The sequence below is a fragment of the Halichoerus grypus genome, chromosome 15, assembly GCF_964656455.1.
Source record: "Halichoerus grypus chromosome 15, mHalGry1.hap1.1, whole genome shotgun sequence".
Lineage (NCBI taxonomy): Eukaryota > Metazoa > Chordata > Mammalia > Carnivora > Phocidae > Halichoerus > Halichoerus grypus.
Window position 1 is genome coordinate 51,313,678 of NC_135726.1, and position 10,951 is coordinate 51,324,628.

At 45.9% G+C, this 10,951-nt stretch overlaps 1 pseudogene; it reads right to left on the minus strand.

The window, feature by feature from the left end:
* Window positions 1-3,748: 3,748 nt before the first annotated feature.
* LOC144380214 (V-type proton ATPase subunit G 1 pseudogene) lies at window positions 3,749-9,924 on the minus strand (annotated as a pseudogene).
* Window positions 9,925-10,951: the final 1,027 nt, after the last annotated feature.

Consider the following 10,951-nt stretch of genomic DNA (forward strand, 5'->3'; position numbering starts at 1 on the left):
ATGCGGGGGCGGGCTCCCGGGAGAGGAGGCGTAGCTGAGGATCGCAGAGTACCGAGAACAGCACATGAAGGAAGAGAACCGAGATAATCGATCCCATTCATTAGGATTTGGTCTTTCTGCATCTGCCCAGATCATCTAGCAGCGAATAGAGTCTAAAGGAACTAACAAGGAAATTGAGGACCCTTAGGAGCCCACGAGTTAGGAATGGCTTCGTCGCACTAGACTAACGTGCACCTCTAAAATGCCCGCTGTGTCCTAGACTTCTCTGGGATAAATAACTCCTCCCATTTAGAGAACCCCTACTGTTTGCCAGCCAGCTACTGTCCTCATCAGGCAGTAATGCAAAGGGATTGTGGCTTGGTGGCTAAGGTGTGGACTCTGGAACCAGAATGCCTGGGTCCAAATCCTGGCTCCACTGTCTACCAGCTCTGTGACCTCGGTCAAATTAACTTGTCATCTGCAATGTAGGAACAATTAGATTATCCACAGTGTAGGGGCACCTGGCTGGCTCAGACGGTACAGCACCGGACTCTTGATCTCAGAGTCATGAGTTCAAGCCCCACATTGGGCACAGAGCTTACATTTAAAAAAAAAAAAAAAAAAGTAAAAACAAATATTAAAAAGAAAGATTACGATGTAGATGATGCTTAAATTAACCCGCATGAAGCATTTAAAACTGAGTTTAGCTCATACTCAGCATTCAGTAGCTAGGAGCTTTTATGCCATTGTTCAACAAATAGATATGGGGCCTCTACTGTGTGCCTGACCTTGTCCTAGGCCCTGGGAACACAAAGGTGACCAAGACAGCCCCTGTTTGTGTCCTCAAAGAACAGATTTTAAACATATATGTTATTATATGGTTACAAGTATGACAAGTGCTGTGATGGGAAAATTCTGGAAACCATAAGGGCTGCATACAGGAAACGTGCTGTCAACTATGGGGGTGTGGAGTGGTCAGAAAAGCCTTCTTTGAGGAAATGAGGTTTGAGTAGACACAGGAAGTATGAGAAGGAACTAACCAGCCAAAGGGGATAGATGAGAGAAGGGGGAAGGGTGTTGGTGTTCCAGCCAGAGGGAAGATGGTATACAAAAGTTCTGCCACCACAAGAAAGCTAATGCCTCAAAGGGCTAAAGGGAAGCCTGCGTGGTAGAAGGACAGAGGCAAGGACAGAGTAGAGAGAATGCAGCTGCAGGGAGAGGCAGGGCCAGGCCAAAAATCCTTAGAATGGCCTGCAGAACCCTGTCTAGCCAGTGTACCCCCTCATCACCCCCGCACCAACCCACTTTATCTCTCTGATCCCCTCCTCTCTTGCTTAGCTCATTCCATTTCAGCCACATTATCCTCCATTCTGTTTCCAGAACATCCAGGCACAACCTACCTTAGGGCCTTTGCACCTGCTATGTCCTCTGCCTGGAATGCTCTTTCCCCTGATGTCCCCATGGCTGGACTTCATCACATCCTTCGGGTCCTTGCTCTGGTGTCACCTTCTCAGTGGCACCAAATTAAATTCAAGCTCCCCCACACACAAACTCATATGCTACCCACTGCAGCTCCCTCCCCCGCTTTGTTTTTCTTCAGAGCCCATCTAACCATCTGACATATTAAATATTCGACTTATTTAGTTTAGAAGGTCAGTTCCATAAGGGCAGGGATTTTGCCCATTTTACTCACTCCTACATCTGTGGTCCTTGCCATTGTGCTTGGCACACAGTGGGGAATCAATAAATATTTGTTGAAGAGGTGAATGAGCGGGGGCAGGGGAATGGTCAAATTTGCATTCTGAACCCATAAGTCTTGGAGTGCCTTGTGACACATGAACCGGAAGGACTGAGACTGGCAAGCAGAGCCAGTCTGTGGCTAAGGCCAGGATAGCAGAGAGAATTATGACATTGAATCCTCATGACGGTCCTATAAATCACATGCTTTGATTATCCCCATTTTACAGATGAAAAAGCAGGCTCAGAGAGGTGAGGTGAGTTGCCCAAAGCCCATTTTATTCCAGTGTCTGTGTGTCTATGTCTGTGTGCATGATAGTTTCTGGAGCTGATCTAGGCAGAGAAGGAGAGTGAGGCTCGAATTCTCTGTTTAGCCGGTTAGAGAAGGAGCTTCGTTGATATAACCATAGGGCTCAGCGAGAGAGCCAGAAAGCGGGAGGCAGTGGGCCACCTAAGGTTGTGACTTCCTTCATAATTCCCTCTCTTTCTCTCATTTGTTAATTCATTCACTCATCCTGTATTACCTGAGCCCCGTACACATCCTGAGCTGGGGAGCCAAAGGCACCCAGTGGTCACCGAGACAGCCTCAGCCCTGTCCTCCTGGGGCACATAGTCCAGTGGAGGAGACAAAACCATCCCGACGGTGACGACCCAAAGTGAGCAGGGCTGGGACAGGCGTGGGATGGGGATAATTGGTGCTTATCTCAACAAATGACATTTATTACACAGTCATACAAATGAGGACATATTTCCAAAGTTAGACAAAGTCTCTAAAAACAGGTCGTAGGGAGACTCACAGTGGTGCGGATGGTGGAGACAGGTGTTGAGCATTAGTGAGGCTGCTGACATGACCCTGAGCCTTAACCAAAGCCACACACACACACACACACACACACACACACACACAGATGCTCCTTGCAGTATGACGTCCAAGGAGAATAAAATGGGGAAAACCTGCACAACATGACCTCAGACAGGAGTAAATCATGGTGATGCCTTCCCGTTGTTTGCACTCACCATGCAGCAGCTAGCCCCATCTTGCTGCTTACTCCTCTGCTTTCTACTCATCTCCAGTGGTGTCCTGTCCCTGCAGCGCCATCACCCCCACCTTACCCTGCCTCGCTATTCCTCTCTCCTCCAGGTCTCAGAGACATCCCCTCCTCCAGGAAGCCCTCCCTAAACCCCCCCAGGCTGGGTCAGGCACCTTCTCTGGACTCCCCCATCCTATCCGTGGTTACTCTGTTCAAGCAGGGGGGAAGAGAGGAAGAACATCTTAAAACCAAGAATATAAGAAAATGAAATTGGGTATTGGACTGACGTGAGCCAGTCGCATCGTAGTAAGCGTTCTGCTACCTGCCTGACGTCCTTTCTCACTGTTCCCCCTGCCCCCAAGCCACTCCTCCCAGCCACACTGGCTTCCTGGCTCTTCCACGCAGGCACCAGACCTGCAGGAGCCAGCTCATCTGTACAACAAATTACCCCCAAGTGTAATGGTGGAGAACAACAGCATTTATTATCTCACGGTTTCTGTAGGTCAGGAATTGCACGCAGCTGCAGACATCCCAGCTCATCTGGGAAATGATCAGCCGCTAAGCTCACCAGGTGGTTGCTGGCAAGATTCATTTCCTTGCTGGCTGTTGGCCAGGACCACCGGCGGGTCCCTCCCACAGGGGCACCTCTGAAGACAGCCCGCTTCATCCAATGGAGAAGCAAGAGGAGCCCAAGAGAGAGGCAAGGAAGATGGAAGTCACTGTCTTTTTTTAATCTGATGTCAGAAGTGAAAGCCCGGGGGCGCCTGGGTGGCTCAGTCGTTAAGCGTCTGCCTTCGGCTCTGGTCATGATCTCGGGGTCCTGGGATCGAGCCCCGCATCAGGCTCCCTGCTCTGCGGGAAGCCTGCTTCTCCCTCTCCCGCTCCCCCTGCTTGTCGTTCCTGCTCTCGCTGTCTCTCTATCAAATAAATAAAATCTTAAAAAAAAAAAAAAAAAAAGAAGTGACAGCTCGTCACTTTTGCTGTATTCCGTTTCTTAGAAAGCATCCTGGGGCACCTGGGTGGCTCAGTCGGTTGAGTGTCTGACTCTTGGTTTCAGCTTGGGTCCTGATCTCAGGGTCTCAGGGTCTCAGGGTCATGGGATGGAGCTTGGCATGCAGTCTGCTTGAGATTCTCTCTCTGCCCCTCTCCCCATTTCTGCTCTCTCTCTCAAAATACATTTTAAAAATCTTTAAAAAACAAAAACAAAAACAAAAAACAAGAATACATCCCTACATCCAGCCCATGGGCAAGGGGAGGGGTTACTCAAGGGCATGAACACCAGGAGGGAGGGATGATTCAGACCCTTCTCCTCCAGGCCCCTGTGGTCACTGGTCCCTCTGTCTGGAAGGCTTTTACCCCAGATCTCTGCGTGCCTTCCTCCCTCACCTCTCTCAAGCCTTCCATAAAGGTCCTTTCCTCAGCAAGACCTTCCTGACTACTCATTTAAATTGCATTACTCCCTGGGTAGACTGAGTAGTGGTCCCCAAAGATCTCCAGGCCCTGATCTCTGGAACCTGTGGACATTCCTTTATATGGCAAAAGAGACTTTGCAGGTGTGATGAAGTCAAGGCGCTTGAGATATCCTGGTGTGCCCTAAGTGTAATCACAGATGTCTTTATAAGGGGGGAGATCCAACGGCGGGACAGAGACAGAGGCAACGTAACAGCATTAAGATGCTACACTGCAGGCTCTGAGGATGGAGGAAGGGGGCAGAGCCAAAGAATACAAGGAACACAGCTCTAGAAGCTGAAAAAGGCGAGGAAATGGATTCTCCCACAGAGCCTCCAGGAGCGCAGCCCTGCCAACACCTGGATTTCAGCCGGTGAAACTGATTTTGGACTTCCGACCTTCAGAACTGTATGAAAATAAATGTGTGTTGTTTTAAGCCACTGAGTTGGGGGTCATTTGTTACAGGAGCCACAGGAAATGAATATACCTCCCAATCAGGTGCAAGAATATATCTGCCCCACCTGATTTGGTTTTTTTCCATAACAATGATCAGCACCTGAGATATTACTTTTGTGCTTATTATTCTATTTATCGTCTGACTCTTCCACTAGAATATCAGCTAATATCTAGTATCACGGTCATTTTATAACTGTTTATTAGGGACAATTTCAAATGGACACAAAAGTTGAGAGAACCGTATGAAGACCCACATCCACCAAGCTTCATTGTCAAATGTGGACTGATCCTGCTTCATCTACACCCACATCACTCCCCCAGCCAACATTTTGGGGCAAATCCCAGACACCATATCATTTTATGATAGGTATTTCATAATAAATCTCTAAAAGTAAAGACTCCGTAAAAACATAACCACTCTATCATTAGCACACCTCCAACAGAAGTAGTAATCGCTGATTAATTTCATTCAAAGGTCCATATGGTGTTTGAATTCGAGGGCAGGGACTCCTGTCTCGTTTACTTCTTCTCCTTTGCTGTCTTATGTGGGCAAAAAGGACTTTGCAAACATGACTAAGGATCCTGAGGTGGGGAGATCATCCTGGATTATCTGGTGGGACCTGTGTAAGCACAAGAGTCCCTATTAGTTAAAGAGGGAGTTAGGAGCCACGAGCCAAGGAATGCAGGCAACTTCTAGTAGCTGGAGAAGGCAAGGCGAGAGCTTCTTCCTTAGAGTCTCTAAAAGGGAGCTCAGCCCTGCCACCGCCTGGATGGTAGTTCCATGAGACCCATTTCAAATGCCTGACCTCCAGACTGTAAGATGATACATTTGTATTGTTGAAGCCTCCAAGCTTGTGATACTTTGTTATAGCAGTAATGGGAAACTAACACAGACTTTGCTCCTGGAAGCCGGATGTCAATGCAACAAATACCTAAACACTTGGATTTGGAACTGGGCAATGGGCAGAGGCTGGAAGAATGTTGAGAAGATAATAGGAAAAGCCTCGATTGCCTTGAACAGACTGTTAGTAGAAGTATGGATGTTAACAATTCTGCTGGTGGGGACTCGGCAGGAAGTGAGGAGCAAGGTAGAGAAAACCTGTATCATCTCAGAGAATACCTAACTCATCATAAACAGACCGTTGGTAGAAATGCAGGCAACCTCTAGAAACTGGAAAAGGAGGGCGCCTGGGTGGCTTAGTGGGTTAAGCGTCTGCCTTCAGCTCAGGTCATGATCTCAGGGTCATGGGATTGAGCCCCACATCGGACTCCCCGCTCAGCGCAGAGTCTGCTTGTCCCTCTACCTCTGCTCCTTCCTGGGCTCACACTCTCCCCGCCCCTAAAATAAATAAATAAAACCTTAAAAAATAAATAAAATGCCAAGCCATGCGCAGAGCTGCTCCTTCCTTCCCTCTCTATTTATGCGGTAGTTTTCATGGATTTCTGGCCAGATGTCACAGATGAAGGCCAAGAAGTTATCCGGGATTTCATCCCTGTTCTGCTGGAAGTAGGTCTGGAGGATGGTCATCTTCTCCTGTGTCTCCTTCTCCACTCCACAGTACAGCTTCCTTGGCCTTGAACTTCTCTCTTTGCAGGCAGTACTGTTCAGTTTCAGTCTGAGCTTCTTTGGTCTGCTTCAGCCTCCAGTTCTTTTGCTTGCAGGCCTCTGACACCTTCTCAGTCTCCCAATTCTCAGCCCACAGCAGTTGCTAGATACCCTGGCACTGGCTGGTCATGCTGGCAGCCACTCAGAGGCCAAGGTGAGTGGCCTAAATCGGCTCAATCACCCCCTCAGGTCCCCATTTCTGATTTCTGACTCCAAGAATTGCAAGATAATAAATCTGTGTTATTTAAGCTACCATGTTCCTGGTAATTTGTTAGAGCAATAATAGGAAACTAACATACCTCTGCTGTGAAAAAAAGAGATCAGACTGAATAAAGAAGCCCAGAAGAAACAAACATTATACAGAAAAAAACAAGAAAGCTTACAAAAGAATCACAAAACACCTGTAACTAAATGCTTTGTGAAATACTTTGCAAGATACCACTAAATATCTGCATTTATAAAGTAAGGGCTGGAGGGTATGCCAAGAATGAATAATTAAGTAACAAGAAAGGTTCTTGGGAATTCAAAATTACAGATGACACTTAAATTTTAAGAGAAGGATTAAAGTCTAGGGAATCTAGAAAGTAAGGGGAAATTGACAAAGGACTGGAAAATAGTAGTGAAAACATAAGAAAATTGAAGGCTGAACTCAGAAGGTCCAACATCCAAATAATGAAGATTCCAGAAAAAAGGCAAGAAAATGAAGGGGAAGAAATCAGCACAGAAATATATAAGAAAATTTCCTGGAACCAAAGGGTAGGACTCTCCAGATCGAAAGGACAGACTTAAGGTCAAAATGACTAATGAATAAAGACTACAGTAAGGCATATGAATGAATTTTCAGACCCAGAGAAAAAGGGAAGATTCCAAAATCTTCCAGAAAAAAAGCCAAAAGGCCAAAAAGCTAAAAAAAAAAAAAAAAAAAAAAAAAAAGAGGCAAGCTACTTAAAAAAAAAGTCAAGAGGCACCTGGGTGGCTTGGTTAAGTGTCCAGCTCTTGATATTGGCTCAGGTCATGAGATCAAGCCCCACGCCAGGCTCCATGCTGAGTGTGGAGTGTGTTTGAGATTCTTCCTCTCCCTGTGCCCCTCCCCCATCCACCGTCAGGCACACACGTTCTCTCCCTTAAAAAAAAAAAAGAAAGTCAAATACAAGTTCAAAGGAAAGGAAAGGGAGAATGGAAACAAATCTAAGGGAAAAAAACAGCTTTCTCTTGTTCTCTAAACTTGCATTCCAACTCAGGGTGCAAACAGATTTGAATGAAAAAGGATACATATATTTCCAACCTAGAACTTTACGCCCCACCCAAACTATAATAAAGTGGGAGGGTAGAATGAAGCTATATTTAGTTTTTAAGAACCCAAAAATATTTACCTCTTCTTCACCCTTTTAAGAGAACAACTGGAGGATGTGCTCCACCAAAATGAAGAGTCAACCAAGTAAGACAAAGACATGGGATCCAGGAAATAGTGTCCAACTTGGGGATGTCCCAGGAAAGCTTAGCACAGGCCTAGAGAGCAGCAGGCCCAGATTAAAGTAAGAGAGAGGACTTCAAGAGGGAGGGAAAAAAAGAAACAAAGCTTGTGAACTGATAGGAGTATGGACGATCCCATGGAACATTTGAAAAATACATATAAAATTAAGCATGTGACAAAGGTAATTATTCTCAAAAATTTTGAAGTTTGTATGAGAAAGAAAATGCTAGTATATTACAAGGCTCTACAGTAAAAACATTTACGTATCACACTGTAAAAACTATTGACTGATATAAAAATTATGACATGATTTCATTGGGAGAGGGAAAGTTGTGGCTGCATGAGCTCAAGCATCAGTAGAGAATGTCTACAATCGGCTATCAAGAAATAGCAGGTCAGGGGCGCCTGGGTGGCTCAGTCGTTTAGCGTCTACCTTCGGCTTGGGTCATGATCCCAGGGTCCTGGAATCGAGCCCCACGTAAGGCTCCCTGCTCCGCGGGAAGCCTGCTTCTCCCTCTCCCACTCCCCCTGCTTGTGTTCCCTCTCTCACTGTGTCTCTCTCTGTCAAATAAATACATAAAATCTTTAAAAAAAAAAAAAAAGAAAGAAATAGCAGGTCAGGGACGCCTGGGTGGCTCAGTCGTTAAGCTTCTGCCTTCGGCTCAGGTCATGATCCCAGGGTCCTGGGATCGAGTCCCACATCGGGCTCCTTGCTCAGTGAGGAGCCTGCTTCTCTCTCTCCCTCTGCTGCTCCCCCCTGCTTGTGCTCTCTCTGACAAATAAATAAAAATCTTAAAAAAAAGAAAAGAAAAAGAAATAGCAGGTCAGCCTATTTAGAAACATGGAAGAAAATACTAGAAGAAACAGGTAAAGCAGTTGAAAGTGGTTGCCTCTAGAGAGCAGAGGGGAGTGGAGAGAGATGGCACAGAGGACTGCTTTTTTCTTTATTTTTATTTTTATTTTTTATTTTTTAAAGATTTTATTTATTTATTTGACAGGGAGAGACACAGCGAGAGCAGGAACACAAGCAGGGAGAGTGGGAGAGGGAGAAGCAGGCTTCCTGCTGAGTAGGGAGCCCGATGCGGGACTCGATCCCGGGATCATGACCTGAGCCGAAGGCAGACGCTTAATGACTGAGCCACCCAGGTGCCTGAGGACTGCTTTTTTTCATAAACATTTTAGTACAGTTTGATTTTTTTTTTTTCAGCAATCTCTACACCCAACGTGGGGATCAAACTCACGACCCCAAGATCGAGAATCACATGCTCTTCCAACTGAGCCAGTCTGGTACCCCAGTACTATTTGGTTTTTAAAGTATATTCATTGGGGACGCCTGGGTGGCTCAGTTGGTTAAGCGTCTGCCTTCGACTCAGGTCATGATCCCAGGGTCCTGGGATCGAGCCCTGAGTTGGGCTCTCTGCCCACCGGGGAGCCTGCTTCTCCCTCTCCTACTGCTCGCCCTGCTTGTGCTCTCTCACTCTCTCTCTCTATCAAATAAATAAATAAAATCTTTGGGGCGCCTGGGTGACTCAGTCGGTTAAGCGTCTGCCTTCGGCTCGGGTCATGATCCTGGGGTCCTGGGATCCAGCCCCGCGTCTGGCTCCCTGCTCCGTGGGAAGCCTGCTTCTCCCTCTCCCACTCCCCCTGCTTGTGTTCCCTCTCGCACGGTCTCTCTCTGTCAGATGAATGAATAAAATCTTTAAAAAATAAAAAATAAATAAAATCTTTTAAAAAAATAAAGTATATTCATTGGGGCACCCTGGTGGCTCAGTCGGTTAAGCATCTGCCTTTGGTTCCAGTCATGATCCTGGGGTCCTGGGATTGAGTCCCACATCAGAGCTCCCTGCTTTCTTTAAAAATAAAGAAAAAAGCAGTCAAATAAATAAATAAAATCTTAAAAAAAAAAAAGTAAAAATAAAGTATATTCACGAAAACTAATCAATAGTGATAGAAATCACAACTGTGGTTGACTGGGAGGAGGCACCATGGAACTTCTTTATAATGGAAATGTTGCATATCAGCTCTATCCAGTAGAACTTTCTGGGATGATCAAAATGTTCTCTTATCTGCACTGCCCAAAATGGTAGCCACTAGCCACACGTGGCTACCGAGTATTAGAAAAGTGGCCAGCGTGACTGAGAGATGATCCTTAATTTTTAATTTTTTTTTAAAGATTTTATTTATTTATTTGACAGAGAGAGACACAGCAAGAGAGGGAACACAAGCAGGGGGAGGGGGAGAGGGAGAAGCAGGCTTCCCGCTGAGCAGGGAGCCCGATGTGGGGCTCGATCCCAGGACCCTGGGATCATGACCTGAGCAGAAGGCAGAGACTTAACCACTGAGCCACCCAGGTGCCCCAATTTTTATTTAATTTTAATTAATTTAAATTTAAATAGCCATATGAGGTTGGTGGCTATGGTATTGGACATCTCAGACAACAACAATGCTGTTGCCTTAGGATTTGTCAAGAAATACACAGAGGAGGGGCGCCTGGGTGGTTCGGTCATTAAGCGTCTGCCTTCGGCTCAGGTCGTGATCCCAGGGTCCTGGGATCGAGCCCCGCATTGGACTCCCTGCTCTGCAGGAAGCCTGCTTCTCCCTCTCCCACTCCCCCGCTTGTGTTCCCTCTCTCGCTGTGTCTCTGTCAAATAAATAAAATCTTAAAAAAAAAAAAAAAGAAAGAAATACACAGAGGAGATATATGCCTGTGCTTTACCAAAAATCAGTTTACACAATAAAGAAGTGGGGCAGAAGCAAAGGAAAGTCACTCTTCAGGGTCATACCCTCAACAAGGCCACCTGGATTTCAGGAAGAAAAAGCCTTGTCGAAGACGGTCTCCCAATCCATGATTTCAACACACACGAGGAAAAAATCCACCATGAGTGAGAACCAGCAGACACAGCAAATTATAAAAGTAGATGGCCCCAAACTTCAGACGATAGAATTATCATACATATACTATAAAATAAGCTTAACATGTTTAAAGACATAAAGAATCCAAAACATGAAAAAAGATCAAGACACTACCAAAAAAACAAAAAACTCTCCCCCATAAAAAAAAAAAAAACCCACAAAAAACAGGTGTGTTTGGAAGAGGAAGTATTGGATTTACATGACAGAAATCCCTTAGAAAGGGGCTTCCTTAAAACTGGTTTGTCGAACTCCGAACTCCGTAAGGGTGATGAGCACTTATTAGGTCAGAGGGGGATCCAAAGAGAG